Source organism: Mesoplodon densirostris, chromosome 6 (genome assembly GCF_025265405.1).
Source record: "Mesoplodon densirostris isolate mMesDen1 chromosome 6, mMesDen1 primary haplotype, whole genome shotgun sequence".
NCBI lineage: Eukaryota > Metazoa > Chordata > Mammalia > Artiodactyla > Ziphiidae > Mesoplodon > Mesoplodon densirostris.
Genome location: NC_082666.1, coordinates 81,956,803 through 81,974,102, shown reverse-complemented (window position 1 = coordinate 81,974,102; position 17,300 = coordinate 81,956,803).

Here is a 17,300-nt window from a genome sequence, read left to right as displayed (position 1 = left end):
ATAGTTTTGCAAGATGTTAACATTGTGTACGACTCGGTGGGTAATAGGATCATTAAAAATAAAAAGCCTGGCACATAGAGCTCTTCAAATATTAGTTATTTTTAATATTATTTGCTCTGTGATACTAGTAAATCTGTTACAGAATGCATTAGAGTTGATTGATTCAGTAATTCAAACATTAGTTTAGCAATATTTATTGATTCTTACACAGGTAAGGTCCCATAGAATAGGGTTATAAAGACATGACTCCTGTTCTCATGTAACTCTAATACAACAAAGAAAAGAAGTGCTAATTATTATAATAGGAAGCATAATGGAGTACTTTAAAGCAAGATTTAGAGCCAGGAAGACTTGTGTTGAATTTCCTCAACTATCTGAATTTTCTCAAACAAGTTACTTCTTTCTGTTGATTCGTCTATTAAATAAATTATGAAAATAATTTCTCTTCTTAGTATTGTTATGAAGTTTAAATGAGATACTACTTTCATATTTTAATAGATGTCAATTTTGCACCTATAACTGGGCTCTGTACAAGATACTGGGCATCCAACAGTGCTTAAGATTATGTCATTCATGAAGTTTATTGTCTTGTGGAGTCTTTGAACTCTCAGAGGGAATTGCTAAGGAATTGAATGCTTTCACTGCAAGGTTGTGGGCTTTTAGAAAACAGTGATACACCTCTGTTTTGAGATAAATGCAAGTACCTAATGTGCTTTTGCTGCCATCTGTGCTTTATAATGTTTTCTTTATTACTAAAAATGTGTATGTAAACTGAACTGTGTACTTTCATTATAATTTCATTAATGCTTTATCTTTATGTACATTTAATCTTTGATGGGCAGCGGGGCTTATGTAATCACTTACTTAGCAAGTGATCAATAAATAATAGCATGCAAAAGAGAGAAAGAGATATATAGAATATTGGGAATAGAAATGATTTCTTTTAGAAAAAGCTTTTTGAAGGAGGTGGCATTTGAGCTGGACCTTAAAATAATAGGTAATATTCTAAGCGAAACTCAGATCACATCTAACTGAAGAAATTTAGCACACATAATGTCCTCAAAAGGGATTTATGCATTAAAAAAGAAAAGAGTTTTGCTTTTCTTAAAGATAAAAGAATTTGAAATGAATGGGGAAAATTGAGTAGCATTCTTCATACTTCTTCACTCATTTTACCTATAAATGGTACCCTAAAAATCTGCATGCAATGTTGCCTTCTGAGGCTAGGAGATAATTCAGCTGGGCCGAGTTCTCTAAGTCTTTGATATGAATATACTGAAGGAATAACAATAATTTTCTATAAACACATTGTATGAAGTACCTTGCTGCTCAGTGATAGTGAAATGGGCTTTAAGGTTGAGACCAGAATCACTCATGCCAGCCACTCTATTTTATTTAGTAGTATTTCCCAGAAAACAGCAGTTCAAACAATCAGTGTTTAGCTTTATCCTTTAGAAGATTTGAGGCTGATTGTATCTTTATCCTGAAGAAATCTTTATAACTGTTAATTTGTGTGAAGAATTATGCAAAATAATTGAAAGGAATTGTAATTGTTAGACCTGGAAGGTAGCTATAAATTTCTTCTAGAGGATTAATGCTCTTCTCATTAGCTTTATATTTAACATTACCTGATGTCTGAGTTCTTCCTTTTTCAATACACAAGAATGCTTTGATAGTATGTTTAAAAGTTCTATTTCTCCAAACATTTTTGTTTTCTTTTACGTATCATTTTACTTATAGAATATTTATTGAATGTCCATTTGTGTCTACCCAGGAGTATAATGCAGTTTATGGCAAGTTGAAAACCAAGGCTGCTCTTAAGGTTCTCAGTACACTAGATGCGAAAAGGAATGTTGTCACAGAGGGAATTTAGGGACCTAGAGGGGAGGGGAGGATTTGAAGCTTTGACAATAGATGAGTTCCCCTGAAGGGATGACCACCACCCATTTAACAGCTCAACTACCTGTTCTGCATGTGGCTGGGCCTTCTGATAAAGATGATGAGAAATGATTATCTTCAGCTTAGCTGTAATACAAAAGTCTATTAAGTATCAGATGCAAAACACAAAAGTCCTTTGAATCGACCATTTTTTTTCTCACTTGGCATATGATTTGCTTGAGTCTTTTTAAAATTAAACTTCTACTCCAAAAAAAAAACAAAAAAAAAGACATTTTTTTCTTGGAAAATATTTTTGGAAACAGTTTTTGTCTCTGGGAGAAAGGTATGGGATAAGTTTTTGTATTCAGTCAGCTACTTAAAAAGAGAAGGTGAATATCTTTTTTTTTTTAGCAGATACCTATTTAAAGCTACTTCCTTATAGAAAAAAGCAAGGTTGTGTATATAATTATGATTAGGTACTTATTATATATTGTTACAATGATTTGTTTCTATTTTTAAATTTCATTGACACTTATTTAGAGCCATTTTAAAAATAGACACATGGTTTAGAAAATCTTCTAGTAGGAAATGTGTTATTTACAATAGATAAAATATATATTAAGTACCTTGAAATATGCTGAAATATTTTTTAGAGATTGTTTTATTAGACCTTTATTTGTTTAAATATCTTTAGTCCAAAGAAAGGACTAGAAAACTAATCCCTCTGAGATTAAATTGAACATCTGGGGCTTGTGGAATGCTGAGAACGGAGTTAAGTTTCAGAACATAAAATTTATTTGTCTCTCTTTCATGTTTGTTGCTGTTTTGTTATTTAAAATGTTTCTGTAACTACTGCATTCTGCTTACCTGGCACTGGCAGAAACGGTGCTGCACTCATGTGTAAGTGAACCCCTATGTGTGACAAAGTATGAAAAGAGAATGAACAAACCTTCTTCACATTACACAGAATCTTTCCTTATTTGAAAGAAGAGGAACTTCTCCATATTATGTTTGAAATACCACAAGGTTCTGTCTCGCCCTTAAATTATAGAGTTTTAAAATATAATAATAATATATTCCCTCTCTTTCTCTCTCTCTCTCTCTCTCTCTCTCTCTCTCTATATATATATATATATATATATATATAGCAAGCCCTCACTCTGAAGCAGACATTTTTATGCATATTTTAGAAATGAGGAAACTGAGACTAAGAGAATTTAAGTAATTTGCACAAAATCATAACATGCTGAGTAGTAATAAAGACTTGAACCCAAACCAAAGCCCATGCACTGCCCACCAATTCTGTTGCTGTTGCCTCTCTTGTTGGAGTCTTTGGAAAAATTGTAGAACCATTTCCATTTTTCAAACTAGAACCTATATACATCTTGCAGCTTCATTGTCATGCTACTGATGAAATGGCTCTTACACACACAGAAGGATGGCAGAGCGGCTACCCAGCCAAGTTGGGCGTGATTGCCACCTGTTCATTTCAGGCAATGGTTGGAAAGGTTGGAATGGTTGGACTCATAGAGACCTGGGCCCCCTTCTTAAACGCAGTCTTGTTGTTTCAGGTCATTTACATTCATGCAGCACTTCAGGACTCTTCTCAGCAAACTGCCAGGGCTCTGCTGTGGGAATCTCCTTGGTATGCAGGCTCAGACGAAGCCCCTTGAAGATGGCTGGTGCCCCAGGTAGGAAGATGACCCAAGTGGGTTCCTTGACTCTTGAGAGATGAGCTCAGTTATAAGAGGAAAGTGTGTTCTGAGACTTGAAACAGAGGAAGGAGAAAGTGAGTAAAATTGGATTTAAATGGAAATCTGATGTTCATTTGAATTTGTTCCAGTTATGCTTGGAATGCCTGATGCATTTGAATTTTCAAGTTTAGAACAGTATTATGTGAAAATGCCTCAATAATTCCAGAAAAGAATATGTCTAAGGAGAATGAGGAAGTAAAGGTGTCTTTTATTACTTTCAGCTTTTCCTTAAATCCATTTAATTATAACAGTAGCTTACATCTTTAATAGCTTTCAGGGCACTTTGTGATATGTAATTTTATTTTATATTCTCACAATAGATCTTCATTGTAGGCCACACAATTCGTATCTTCTCCATTTTGCTGATAAAAAAAACTGAGAGACAGAAAGATTATATAAATATATTATTACCATTATTACTGGAGGTGAGTCAGTTAAACAATAAGGTTGATTATTTTTAAAAAGTGTATCTATATCTGTCTATAATTATACCTTAACATTTTATTTCAACTTCAAATATATGAGTGTACAACTTGACATGGGCTAAGGCCTTTTATTTGCATATCTTTTTGATGAATTGAAGTTCTCTAAGATTTCTTTTTCTTATATAAATCACACCCATATTGAATCATGTATAATTTCTAGGGTTTTTTTTGGGGGGGAGGGGGTTAACTACTTAAAAACATTTTTTAAAACAATGAGTGCAGCCTCCTTTTATATTTTTATAGATGTTTTACAAATATTTTATTGTCATCAAATCTGGCATTTTTTGTTGTAACTTGCCTTTACTGAATCTTATTAAAACCTTCAATAGCATTTTCATAGTGATACATCTATTTTCAGATCCATTGTCTATTGGTGTATAAATATTTACTGAAGTTGTGTAATTAAAACAAGTGCAACAAACATACAGAGGTTTCGGAACAAACACAACTGATTCTTATTAAATATACAACACAAGTGTGGGCAAAAGTATGTAGTTGCACTTGTGAATAGTCTGCTAGCTGTGAGCCATTCATTGTACCAAAGAATACAGATTGTTTTGGAGATGGAAAGATGAATCTCAATTTATTTTGATTATAAAGAGCAATTGAGAAGGAATAATCTTGAATGTAGGCAACGATTTAGCTAGGGTCTATTCACCATAATGTCTACTTATTAATCCAGTATTTTTCTAAAGTACCAATTATGTATCAGATATACAATTCTAAGAGCTGAGGACACGCTTATGAAATAGAGTCCATAGTTCTGGGAGAAGGACATTAAACAAATTAAATGTGTGAGGTGGTGAAAAGTCTATGGAAAAGATACTTTGGGGTTTGAGACAGAGACTGTGATTTCAAGGCCTCACTGAGAAGTCGTTATTTCAGTAAAGATGTGAAAGAGGGGAGAGAGTGAATATACTTTAACGCTGCTAACACAAACGAAATACGGTGGAGTTCAAAGGAGACAGTTTTTATTTAGCTAAGTGTGTGAATGGGGGGACCAGCTGAGGAACAGCAAGTATAGAGCTCCTGAAGTGGAAGAGCAGGTGTATTTGAGGGATAGCAAGGAGGCCAGTGTGTCTGAAGCAGGGTGCGGGGTGGGAAATAATAAATTGGACCAGAAAAAAATGAGCGGTATGGGGAGGAGTGCTGTTGGAAACAGAGTCACCTAGTCTTGTATTAGGACTTTGGTTTTTGCTCTGAGTAAAACAGAAAGACATCGGATGATTTGAGCGGATGGGGGACATGATCTGACAGGTGACAGGATCCTGTGTGCTCAGTTGAGAACACCCTAAAGACCAAGAGTGAAAACACTCAGACCAGTTGGTAGACTACTGCAGAAGTCCATGTGAGAGACCATGATGACGTCCACAATTTTAAGCAATGGAATTAGCAGTGAAGGTAGAGAGTTATTTATATTATTGTTAAAAATAAGCCAGTAGGCCCAAAATGGAGTGCTTAGGCTAAATCGCATGTCACTAAACTGAGACAACTTAATTTAATTACAGTTTCTGCTCTTCCAGAAATGGAATCTTAAACCAGTCAATCAGCAAGCAGCCAATTACTAGTTAGGTAGTCCACCTGATAGACCCCTGCCATCCTCTAAAGGGAAGTGACCTTGTGATAACAAACTGTCGGGTTTTTTTTGGTATAACTTCCTTGTTCCTTCTCCCATCTGCCTAAAAAAGTCTTTCATTTTGTACAACTACTTAGAGCTCCTTTGTTTCTGCTAGATTGGATGTTGCCTGATTCATGAGTTTTTAAATTAAAGCAAAGAAGGTCTTTAGAATTTACTCAGTTGAATTTTGTTTTTCAACATTATTAAAAAATGTTTGAAGGTAGCAGGAAAGATGAAGACAGAAAAATTAAAACAATCAAAATATTTAATAGTAGAAGATTGTCTAAATTATGTTGTAGCCATATAATGAATATTATATAAAATGTATGTTATATACAGAAAAAAGATCACAGTGACACATTCAGTCATGATACATGGTAGTGTTAGGTAAATGCTGTAGGTTGTAGGATACACAAATTATGTTTTCACACATACAATATGAATCAGTGTTATACATATGAGGCAAAAAAGACAGGAAGAATATATAATATATACATGGATTATGGATGTTTTGAAATGTTCTTATTTTTGCTTCCCTGCATTAAAATTTTTTTAATAAAAACATGCTAGATATATTAGTTCATTAATTTCTTTGTTCAATCTTTTTTTTTGAGAAGGGATTATCTTTAATATTCTGCTGTTGGCTTTGAAAAGCATTCAAAAATGAGTGAGACGTAATTCTTGTCATCAGTCTTCAAAATTTTGTAGGTGAAGAAAAAAAAATACGGGTGCACGTACCAGTATATCAAGAAATTATACCAATGCAACTAGAGAAGCACAAACAAAATACTATGAACATTTATGAGGTGACAGATATTTAACTGTCAGCATTTGAGTTGGGCTGTGAAATATCAGGGAGGTGTTTTGACAATTTGTGGAATGGCATTCTCAGCTGAGGGAACAGAATTAGGAGAATTATAGAGGCAGGGATGTATGTACCATGTTAGAGAAATTGAGAATGTAGTATGGCTAGAGTGTAAAGGAAGCACATATGGAAAAGTATATAAGTATAATATAGTATAAGGAAGTATGTAGGTATAGTGGAATAGAATCAGACATGAAAAATGGCAGACTGAATGTGATAGAAAATTGTTGGTCATTGAAGAGCTGTATATATGTGCTGTGTTTACAGATGAAACACATTTGCATAAATTTATATTCATATATTAGCCAATATCTATATTCAGGTTGCTTGGATTATTAATATTAGACTTGTGCCACAAAATTGAAATTTAATGAAAAGAAAAAGGTACCCTTACAACTTCCCTCCCTTCCAGAAATATTTACTGATTTATTTTGGGCTCTAATAATACAAATATGCTGTAAGTATTTATTTGTGGATTGAAAATTTTACTCTAGGCCTTCACGTACTAAATTTCTTGTAAGTAGAAGCAAGAAGAATCTAGTTCATTATATGTGAAGTTTATTTGGAAGAATGAAAAGAATTTTTGCCTTCCAGAAGAACTCAGTAGTGACGTCTATGGAGAGATACTGGGCATCCCCTTTAAATTTTTTGTGACTTAAGGCTATGGAATGGAGCCAAAGCCAGCATTATGGCTGCCCTTTGTCACATTGCTGCAGTTTGTAAGTTTTCATTAGTCAACAGCACTTTGGAGGGTCTGATTACTTACTTGTGAACATTTGCTCTTGGCTGTAAACTGGTAAATAAACAAAGGCTTTGCATGAGAGAGCAATGACATTTGGGTAATTCTAGGGGAAAAAAAGTCAATTTGAGAACTTGGTTATAAAGAGAGGAAACCAAGATGTTACATTTTGCAGTCATTTGTCCCTCCCATTTGTAACTGACAGATTGGATTTAACACATGGAAACTGGAAGACTACTTGTCTTTAAAAATGGTCTAATTACATTTGGAACTTAAGGGGAAATAGAAGATTCCAGGATATTTTTGTTTTGAATTTGAAATTGGGGACAGTGCATGCACAGTTGTTTGTTTTCACACTTTATAGGAGTGAATCACACCATGTCGACCGTGAGATTTAATTATGTATTTAGCAGAGAAGCTGGAGATGTGCCAGTGCAATAGCTAGCTGCTGGAATAGCCTGTGCACAGCCCCTTCCAGTTTCCAGACACTCCAAACCTTTCCTAATAGCACATTTAACATAGGAGATGGAATGGTGTTGATGAGATGCATCAAATCTCAGTGGAATTGTGTCTGCTTGGAAACAAAATGCTGATGTCAAAAGAAGGACATTTTTATAACGGGGAGCAAAGCTGCTGAATCTCTGGGCATTGGGTCTAACTTCAATTGAGGCAGTCCGAGCAAAACATGTCATCTCTGCCTGTTTCCATTGTTCTTTTCACCTGTAGGTCAGTACATGAACTCTCTTCTATCCTAAACCTTGACACACACACACAGAACTTGTTGTAATATTTAGACCTTGGGGACCAAGGGGTGAACTGAAACTTGAATTATTTTATTTAAAAATTTACCATTGTTTTAATGAGTCTTCGTTAATACTCAATTCAAAACAGGATTGGCTGAAAAAATTCTTAGGTTGATATGTGTTCAAGTATTTTTCTGATAACAGCTAACTAAATAGGTTAACTTATTCATTAAGGATTCATGAAGGGTACTTAAATAAACTAAAAGGGAATAAGTAAGGCTGTAACAGTTTTGCCATAAAATATATTTCCTTCTTAGATATGTTTAATCCAGAGTTTTCATTCATTTCAAGGTTCTTGAAAGTAGCTAGGAACATTTACGGTTCTTAATATGTCAAAAGCCTAACAAAAGTCATACATTTCATTAGCATTAGAGAACTGTAAAGCCAATGAAATATTTTTTTTCTTGTTTGCTATAATTTTATCACTCTGGCTGATTGACTATGGAATTTTAGAGTTTCATTGTGGAGGAAAATAATAAAAAACAAACCTTTCATGGTAAAAAAGCTGGCATCTGAAGATACAACCTGTAACATTTATGTTCTTATGATTATTTCTGTCTGCATTTTTTCCATGTTCTCAAATAGGGATGGGAATTCTACATATAAGCAACATAATGACTTTGGGCATAGACTAAAAAGTGAAGAATGCTAATTCCTTCTGATTTATAGTAAATTCTATTTGTAAACAACATTTAATCTTTTGATCCTTGGTCCCTCTGTGTATAGTTGTCGTATTCATTCTCCTATAGTCTAGGTGGTTGTTTGTGGGGTTGTCGGAATTTAGTCTCAGTGAATCTTTGGATGGGCAGTGATACAGGTGTATTTTTAATAAGGTGATCAATAAAACTTGTTTTCAATAACTTCCAGTGAGTAGAGTGAAACTGCTTGTGATTGGGAATGATGTTTTCTTTGTATTGGTAATGTTAAATGGGCACCTTCAAAAATTGACTGGCCAGTTTGCTGAAGCAGGGCTGTTACTTGATGAATTAAAAAGTATTTGGTTCCCCTGCTGACACTTGACTATAAAACAGTTTTTAAAAGATGAGTCCTGGAAAATACATAAAACTAGTTTTAAAAAAAAAGGAACAAAGCAGTTCATTCATGACCACAGGTAGAATTCTGCCTCCATAGTTGACAGTCAGGGCAGCAGCACTCAGCTGTGAACCCCCTTCAAAGAACTCCCTTCCTCAGCTGAAGAATGCTGACCTGTCCAAGGTCATGCCCCTTTCCAGCACTGAGTGTTGGTAGGGTGTGACAGGAGGACAGTTATAAAGACATGGCCTCTCATCCCAACTTGGGAGAGCTTCAAAATTAATTCTGTCTTCAGAACCTCCATGAATTTGGTTGAGGCTTTCACTGAGACCACATCATAATTCAGCTTTTCCCTCTGCTCAGCCCTGCCTCTTTCCCTTCCCTTCCACAGGTGTTGATCACAAAGCATCCCCCAACATCCTTCAGCACACTAATTCCTTCTGAGTCTGTTTCCCAGGAAACCTAACCTACAACAGCCTCAGTGTGTATAAAAGAAAGAGCTGCTCCTGGCTGCTTTTATGTCCCATGTGTACAGTCTGGTGCCTGTAGCATACCCTGACTCAGGAGGTGTGGTGGCCAGCCTCCCTCCTTATACTCAGTCTGGGTTGTCCTTCTGACTATATCTAGCCATATATCCTAAATCAATCTCTTCAGTTTTAAGAAACCGTAAACATTCATATATTCCATTCTAACTGCCTTGAAGAACATCCCCTTCCCTCTCTACCCATGAAAATGAATTGTGTATTCAGGTCCAAAGCATGTGAAATGATTTCAGCTGAACTTAAGCCATGACCAATAGCTAATAGCCTCACCATGGTCTTTCAGGCTAAGCACCATACTTTGAGTATCTGAATTCACCCATAAATAACCTTATACACCTTATTCTGTTTTCCAGAAGATGTTTCTTTGGATCCCAGATGTTGAAAGCATCATCATGTTAGGAGCCAGGAAATGTTTTGTCATTTCTGTTATGTGTGAAAAATAATAATTTAAAATATTTCTCTGAATTTGTTATTTTCCATCTTGCTTTGCAGTTTTTATCGTTTTTGTAAGCTCATATTGGTGCTGCTGTGTATGTTTTTGGTGTGCCTGATTAAACCTGTTATTGTGATTTTATTTTGACACTCTTGGTGTGAATTTTTAGGAAATACCTGTCTAAAGAACAAGGTAGAGCTCATCCCACAGGACTGAGCCAGCCATCTCTGCCAGGCATAGTAGAGTTCTAGCATCTGTGTGTTCAGACCAAATGGTGCCTGAACCAGTTTAATTTAATTTACTTATCATTTCACTTTGGAGAGAATTCACAGTACAAAGATACATTCACAAAGAGACCATTTCTGCCAAACCAAAACCCAATTTCAAAGTGTTTCTAGAATGTGTAAATATTGATTATTGAGTCAGAACTTTCTCTCAGTTTAGCAGTTTTCCCATTATACCTTTAGATCACTAACACAGAACTTGGTTAACTATGAAACTAGCTAATGAGTGATGTCTGCATAATGTGAAAATGTTAATCCATATCTGCAGATATCTTTTCTTAGTTGGCTATGATGTGTAAATACTGGAGAAAATGAGTTTTTATCTCTGGAAATGATCTATCTTCATACGTACTCTTTCTCTATTTTCTTGGCATTTATACATACATGCTCACATATCTTCCTGTTAAAAAATAATAGTAATTAGTAGAAGGGGTAACCCTCAATCTATACACTAAAGTATCCACGCAGTGTTCCATGTCTTCATTTTTCAGTGAGTGAACTCAAAGCCAAATTCTGAGAACCTTTCCTGCTATGATGATGGGAAGACTGAGTTTTTTCTTTTCTTAGTGTTTCACTCTCTTCTCTGAGTTGGAATATGAATCTACGGACTTTTTTAGAGGTAAAGTATTAGAAAGGAGGCTCCCTGCTTGTCATCATAGGACATCTGTGTTATGTACTGAATATTTGTATCTCCCCCAAATTCATATGTTGAGGCCTAACCCCCAATGGTGATGGTATTTGGAGGTGGGGCCTTTGGGAGATAATTGGGTTAGATGAGATCACAAGGGTAGCCTGGATGATAGGAGTTGTGTCATAAAAAAATGGAAGAGAAATGAGAGCTGTTTATCTCTCTCTCTCTGTCATGTAAGGACACATCGAGAAGGGGGTGCCCACAAGCCAGAAAGAGAATCTCTCACTAGGAACTGACTCTGTTAGCACTTTAATCTTGGACTTCTCAGCCTCCAGCACTGTGAAAAATAACTGTCTGTTGTTTAAACCACTCAGTCTATAGTATTTTCTTATAGCATCTTTAGCTAACTAATACAGTCTGTCTACACTGATGGCTATGAGATGATTCTTGCTCCTCTCCACATGGCCTCCTCAAGCCTGACACTTTTCTGTTCTTTCTGTGCCATGCTTGTGACTTGGAAATCTCTGCCAGGCTCTCTGTAGTATCACTTATTTGAAGCATCGTGCAGCATCTCTCTCAAGTCTTGTTACCTCTTTACAAGCAGCATACAGGTTCTCTTTCACTAGAGATGGGTATGCTTACTCTATTTCTACTGGACTCCCTGCTTCTATCCCTAGTACTTCAATGTTCTTTAATGGTGTGTGCATTTAAGGGGAAATCTCCAGACCGACTTGTAGGTAGGCAATTTCTATATTCACCAGTCCTTGAGATACAGAAATCCTATAATTTCCTCAAGAGCAGATTACTTGCTTAAAAAAAATAATAATGCAGTCAGGGGAGGAAGGACTGCATAGACTTTAGTATCTCAAAATATTTTTTAACCACAACTCTTAGCAGCCATTTATTGACAAGCGTTTTCATTTTAGACAGATAAAGAAAGGAGGAGGCTGTGTGCCTTGTGCAGAATTTGTCACCAGCCAGCGGAGGGAGCTTCTGAAGTTTCAGTGCAGGTGTAGCAGGCATGGGTACCAGTGATCAAAGATGGTTTGTCTTAGCAATAACAAAGTATGCAGATGCTTAGTGATGGGGAACCAAAGGTCTTTCTTCTAACACTTATGTTTATAAATCCTTACTAGCTGTGAGATCTGGGCATGCCACTTAACCTCTCTGTTCTTTAGTTTCCTAATCTGTAAAATGGGCAGGTGATTTTTAAAATACGTAACACAGTTTCTGATACACATTATTTTACTTAAGTGATTGTTCATGACAGTGATTATTGAAGAAAATACCAGGACCTTTGGAAATGTTGGTTACTCTCTCATCTTCTCCCCCTGGCAGGAAAGAATGGGGAGGAAAAATATTAAATTGACAGCATATTTGTCTAAATGGAATGGAATTAAAACCAGAAGGAACTAAATTTACTTTGAATTGGTAAGATTAAGTTTCCTGACATCAGAGAAAATGGTTGTCTATAAATCCATTTTTCACAAGTGGGTCAAAGTGTCTATAAATTCATATCTTGCTATGATAATTAGATAATTACCTTTTAAAAATAACATGTGGTTTATAATGCATCAGACACAAATGCAGGATTTATTGGCAAGAACTAATTGATTCTAATTAGTTTGATACCTAATTTGGTTTTATGTTTCTCTCTACATTTTACCTCCAAATTGAAGACTTTTACTTTAACAGCTCATACAGCATAATCTGTTAAACATTTCTGGAAAAAGAAATATATCTTTCCCTTTGAAAGTTATTCATTCCAATCATAAAATGCCACAGGCTTTTTCCTCCCCCCACCTCACCCTGCCCCCATTCAGAATTCTATGGGGAAAGAAATGGTAGGGAGAGGAAAGTCCTTTAAGACTTCTCCCTTTAAGAAATGAGACTCTCTTTTCCCTAATTTAATTAAAATAAACATGACTTGAGAAAGAACAAAAAATACCTGCAGGTTTAATTCTAGTTTCTCTCCATCTGTTAGACCCATATTTTCTGAAATGACCTAGCAGCTGTGCTGCAAAGACACCCTGCACTAATATTCTCTTTTATACATGTCTAAGACTAAAGCTTTAGTAAATATTTCAGAATTGTATTTATATCAGATATAGTCACCTTTTAAAAATGCCACTGAAAGCTCTGTGTTTTCCTTTGAAGGTGGCATGTTGGTAATTGAAGTGAGTCCTCTAGCTACATTGCTGACCTCTGAGAAGATTTGGGAGAGTCTTCTGGTTGAGAACTAAATATCAAATTGTACCAGGAGGATCACTTTTCAGAGTGACTCAGAGTGGGCCATGGTCTGCTATTCTGAGCAGTGGCCAGCATATATTTTATATATTCTCAATAAAAGGGATCACAGGATTATAAAACAAAGCAAAAGTAACTTGATGGTGATACCTGGATACAAAATGATGCTTTATTTATTCATTTAGCCATTCAACTATTTACTCAGCACCTATAGTGCTGTGCACTATTGGAGGAGCAGGAGGCACTTATTTAGATGCAGATCTTGCTCTCAGGTACCTTAATGCTTAAAGAAGCCCTTAATAAGGATGACATAATGTGTCACCTGAGAGGAAGGAGCCAGAGGATTACTCCTTAAAGAGGGTGAGTGAGAGGGGAGGTTGTGTGGTTCTCCAAGCCTCCATGGAAGACTCAACTTTTAAGTCCGAGCCTTGAAAGATAGGTGGAATTTTATAATGTGTCTGTAAAATACATGTTTTTAAGGGGAGTGAACAGCATAGGTACATTCAAAGGAGTCAGGAAGGTAGAGGGTATATGCAAGCAGAGTGAGTGGTGCAAATGAAATAAAAGATGATTAATAATATTTATTACAGTTGATACTAATTTATTAAGGAGCTTTCACATTCTGGAGGGATTCTTAAAACTTTCCTGGGAGTATACTAATAGCCAGGAGGAACTTGGTAGTGTAGCCAGAGATGGCAAGCTGCAGGATTTAAATTTCTTTAAAGTCTGACCTTTTTTTCCTAGTAATTCGTACAAAGTTTGCATTTTATTCCATAATACAAGTACATTTGTTTCAATATAAAAAATGTCTCAAATTGTTTTCAGGAAGATGCCACTGTCCTGTGGCTGCACTTACGCCTTGGCATGGTGAGTGGCTCATAGTCTTGGATGTATGAGCCCTGAGTTTGAGAGGCTTGGGCACATACTTACTCAGATATGAGCAGCAGAAAAAAAGAGGGGAAAGAAAGATTAACACCACATTGTGGTTGGCCTTGAGTGAGCAGTTCTAGGCTAAAGTACTTGGAAGGAATTCTTTAGGTGACGCGGAAATGATAGAAATTTTAAATCAGGTAGTTGTGAGACTCCAGCTTACACTGGACAAGCAGGCTTGACTTGGTAGCATATTTAAGATAGATTAGGGGTGAAGAAGAAGGGAAAGGATAGAGGGAGGCCAGTTAGTAGTTTAGGTGAAATTTAGGGTCATGGCAGAGATACAGTAACAGAAGAGAAGAAAGTCAGCATAGACACTGAACAAATGGAACTTGAAAATTGATTGGATGTTGGTCGACAATGGCGAGAGGAACATAAAGTTTTCTTGATTCTGGGTGTAATTGTGAGGTCACCAAAAGTTCCATTAAAAGACATAGGAAATCTAAGGACTAGAGGAACAAATTTGAAAGTAAAGGGTGGTAAGTTCTGCTTGAAACAGAGTTTGAGATAGCCAAGAATCATTCTAGTAATCTGTCCTACAGAAGCATGGATAGTTTTTTTTAGTCTCCATTTATCTCATTAGGGTGCATACATTTCCAGTAAAATCATGATGATATATCAACATTTTAAACATATTTATTTATGTAGTTGTTATCAATTTTTTATTACTAATACAATGATAATTTAATCTAGTTTTTTTTTTAATATTAGAGATTTAGGCCTCGGAATAAAATAAACTTTAAATTCCAATTAATAAACACAATGCATTTTTGGTGCAGAGAAGCATGATAAGAGATCAATAAAACACTTTAAAGGATAATATATGTTTTATTAGAATAAAATTATATGAGAGAAGTATAATGAAAATATGAGTTCAAGGAGAAAAGGAAAAGATAAAACTCCAAATGTTTATTCATTCACCTTGTTTATGTAGGTTTAAAATAGATGATTGGATATATCAAATTGTTATGTATGTAGTTTCCATTGGATACATTGAAAGTAATGAGATTTTTATTTTGAAGTATCAATATTTACAATATGCTGGAAATTGCATGCTTTTCAGTTATTTAAACTTCTAATGAAAAATTTTAGTTATCAACTTAGGAAACATAGGAGGGGTAGATAGTTATTCAAAATTATTTTAGGGAATACATGAGCAATAAAAACTTTGAAGAGCACTGCTCTGGCATATTTTGGAAAATGATAGGTTTGTCACACAGCTATTCTCGAATCATCTCTCTGGATCCTGTTCTTCTGAATTTTTTTCTTCTTGACGCTTTTCACTCTGTTTAGATAATGTCTTACTCTGTGGCTGGTGTCAGCATGGAGCCTGTGGCTGGCGGTTCCCCTGACAGCAGTATTGCCAACCCTGAAAGGCCTCTAGGGTCGGGGATGAGCATGGTTCTGGCGAAACACTGAACGTCTACCAGGACTCATCCTGGGCCAGAAATCCTGACTCGGTTTCATCCTAGCTGTGTGACCTTGGGCAAGTCACCCAGCCTCTCTGAAACTCATCTGTAAATAATTGATGGAGTTGCTGTAGGGTTAATTGAGATCATGTCTGTGGATTACTTTGCCCTGTTTGGTACACAGAAAGAACTCAAGAAACAGTAGTTTTTCTCAGGGCAGCTAGTCCTTTCAGAAACAGGCGAGTTCATAGAGCTATATCAGTTTCTGCTCACCTTTGTTCTTTAAAGCAAGACAAATTTCTCATTAAGTAAGTAGCTAAAACGGTAAGTGACAGTAAAATGTTAAAACGGGTACTTAGCATGATTCTGCTGCTCACCAACTGTTAAGTACCTTTTTGATTATTAGGGTATTTCTGTACTTGTGAGTCGGAGCCCCCTAATTAAGAAGCCAGAAAATATCCTTGCAGGTAGGGCATGAGTATGTCACAAAACAGTTGCATTTACCCAAGACTTGTGTTGGGAGGCGAGTAAATGTGACTCCATTTTCTAGGGGAGGCTTTTGCAGTGGCATGAAGCGTTTGTGCCTAGTTTTAAATCTCTGGTGTAGAAGTGGTACTGGTGACCATAGTGATGGGAGTGGAGTCACAATCCTGGTGGCCAGATAAATTTCAGCATCTAGTTCATGATGGCAGCAGAAGCAGATGATCATCAGACTGGTTCCAGACAATTTATACATCTTTCCTAGGAGCTTCACTTCTTATCTGGAACTCCAGTCTTCTCATCTATCCTGTGAGCCTCTAATATTCTTTCAGCTGACTTCTTTATCTGCTTACCCAGCCTATACTGCTCAGACTGAAGCAAACATACAACAGGTGGTTTTACATGGCAGCCTTCTAAAGGAACAAGCCACCTATATGTTAACATCAATAATAGCTTGATCTAATCACAATCTTCCCCAGACTGTTTTAGAATCTCTTTTTATAGCTTCGCATCCTCCACAGATAGTTCCAGCTTGTTGGTGTCTAAAAAGCTCTAGGCTCTGTGCTATACAAGGAGTTACATTCTTCTGATCTTTCAAAGCAGTTCTCAACTTTTTATCTGCTGCCAACAACTAGACCAGTATGAAATCACACCCATGATAGCTGCTATGTTGATGGGGTGGGAGTGGGATTGGAGTTGGGTGGGGCACTGAAAATTGAAGAAACTGGGGTAAATGAGAACATCCAGTGGGTGAATGTTGTTTGAAAAAGCCTAGAGCAAAATATGATTTACCATCGTGTACCCTTCACTCTGTCCGTCTGATTCTGGCAGCACTAATTTAGAGTTGAGATCTGTTTTGTAAGAGCTAATCAAAATGACAGGCCGTAAATAGTAGAGGATGATATTTGCATCCCCCTTTTCATACATAGATGTAGAAAAGGAACGATACATCCAGGGAATGTGAGCCCCTGAGAGTGGCTTGTCCTGTAATCCATCCATCCTTGGAAAACAACATGAGGTAAAACTTGGAGACAAAAAAGGCTGAATGTTTTGGTTAGCAGGTATGAAATTATGTTGTGTAAAACACTTTATTTGTGTGTATTTTTAATGGGTGTGGTATTTAATGTAGGCAATATTTCTGATTCCTCTTCACTTCTTCATTGATCAGAA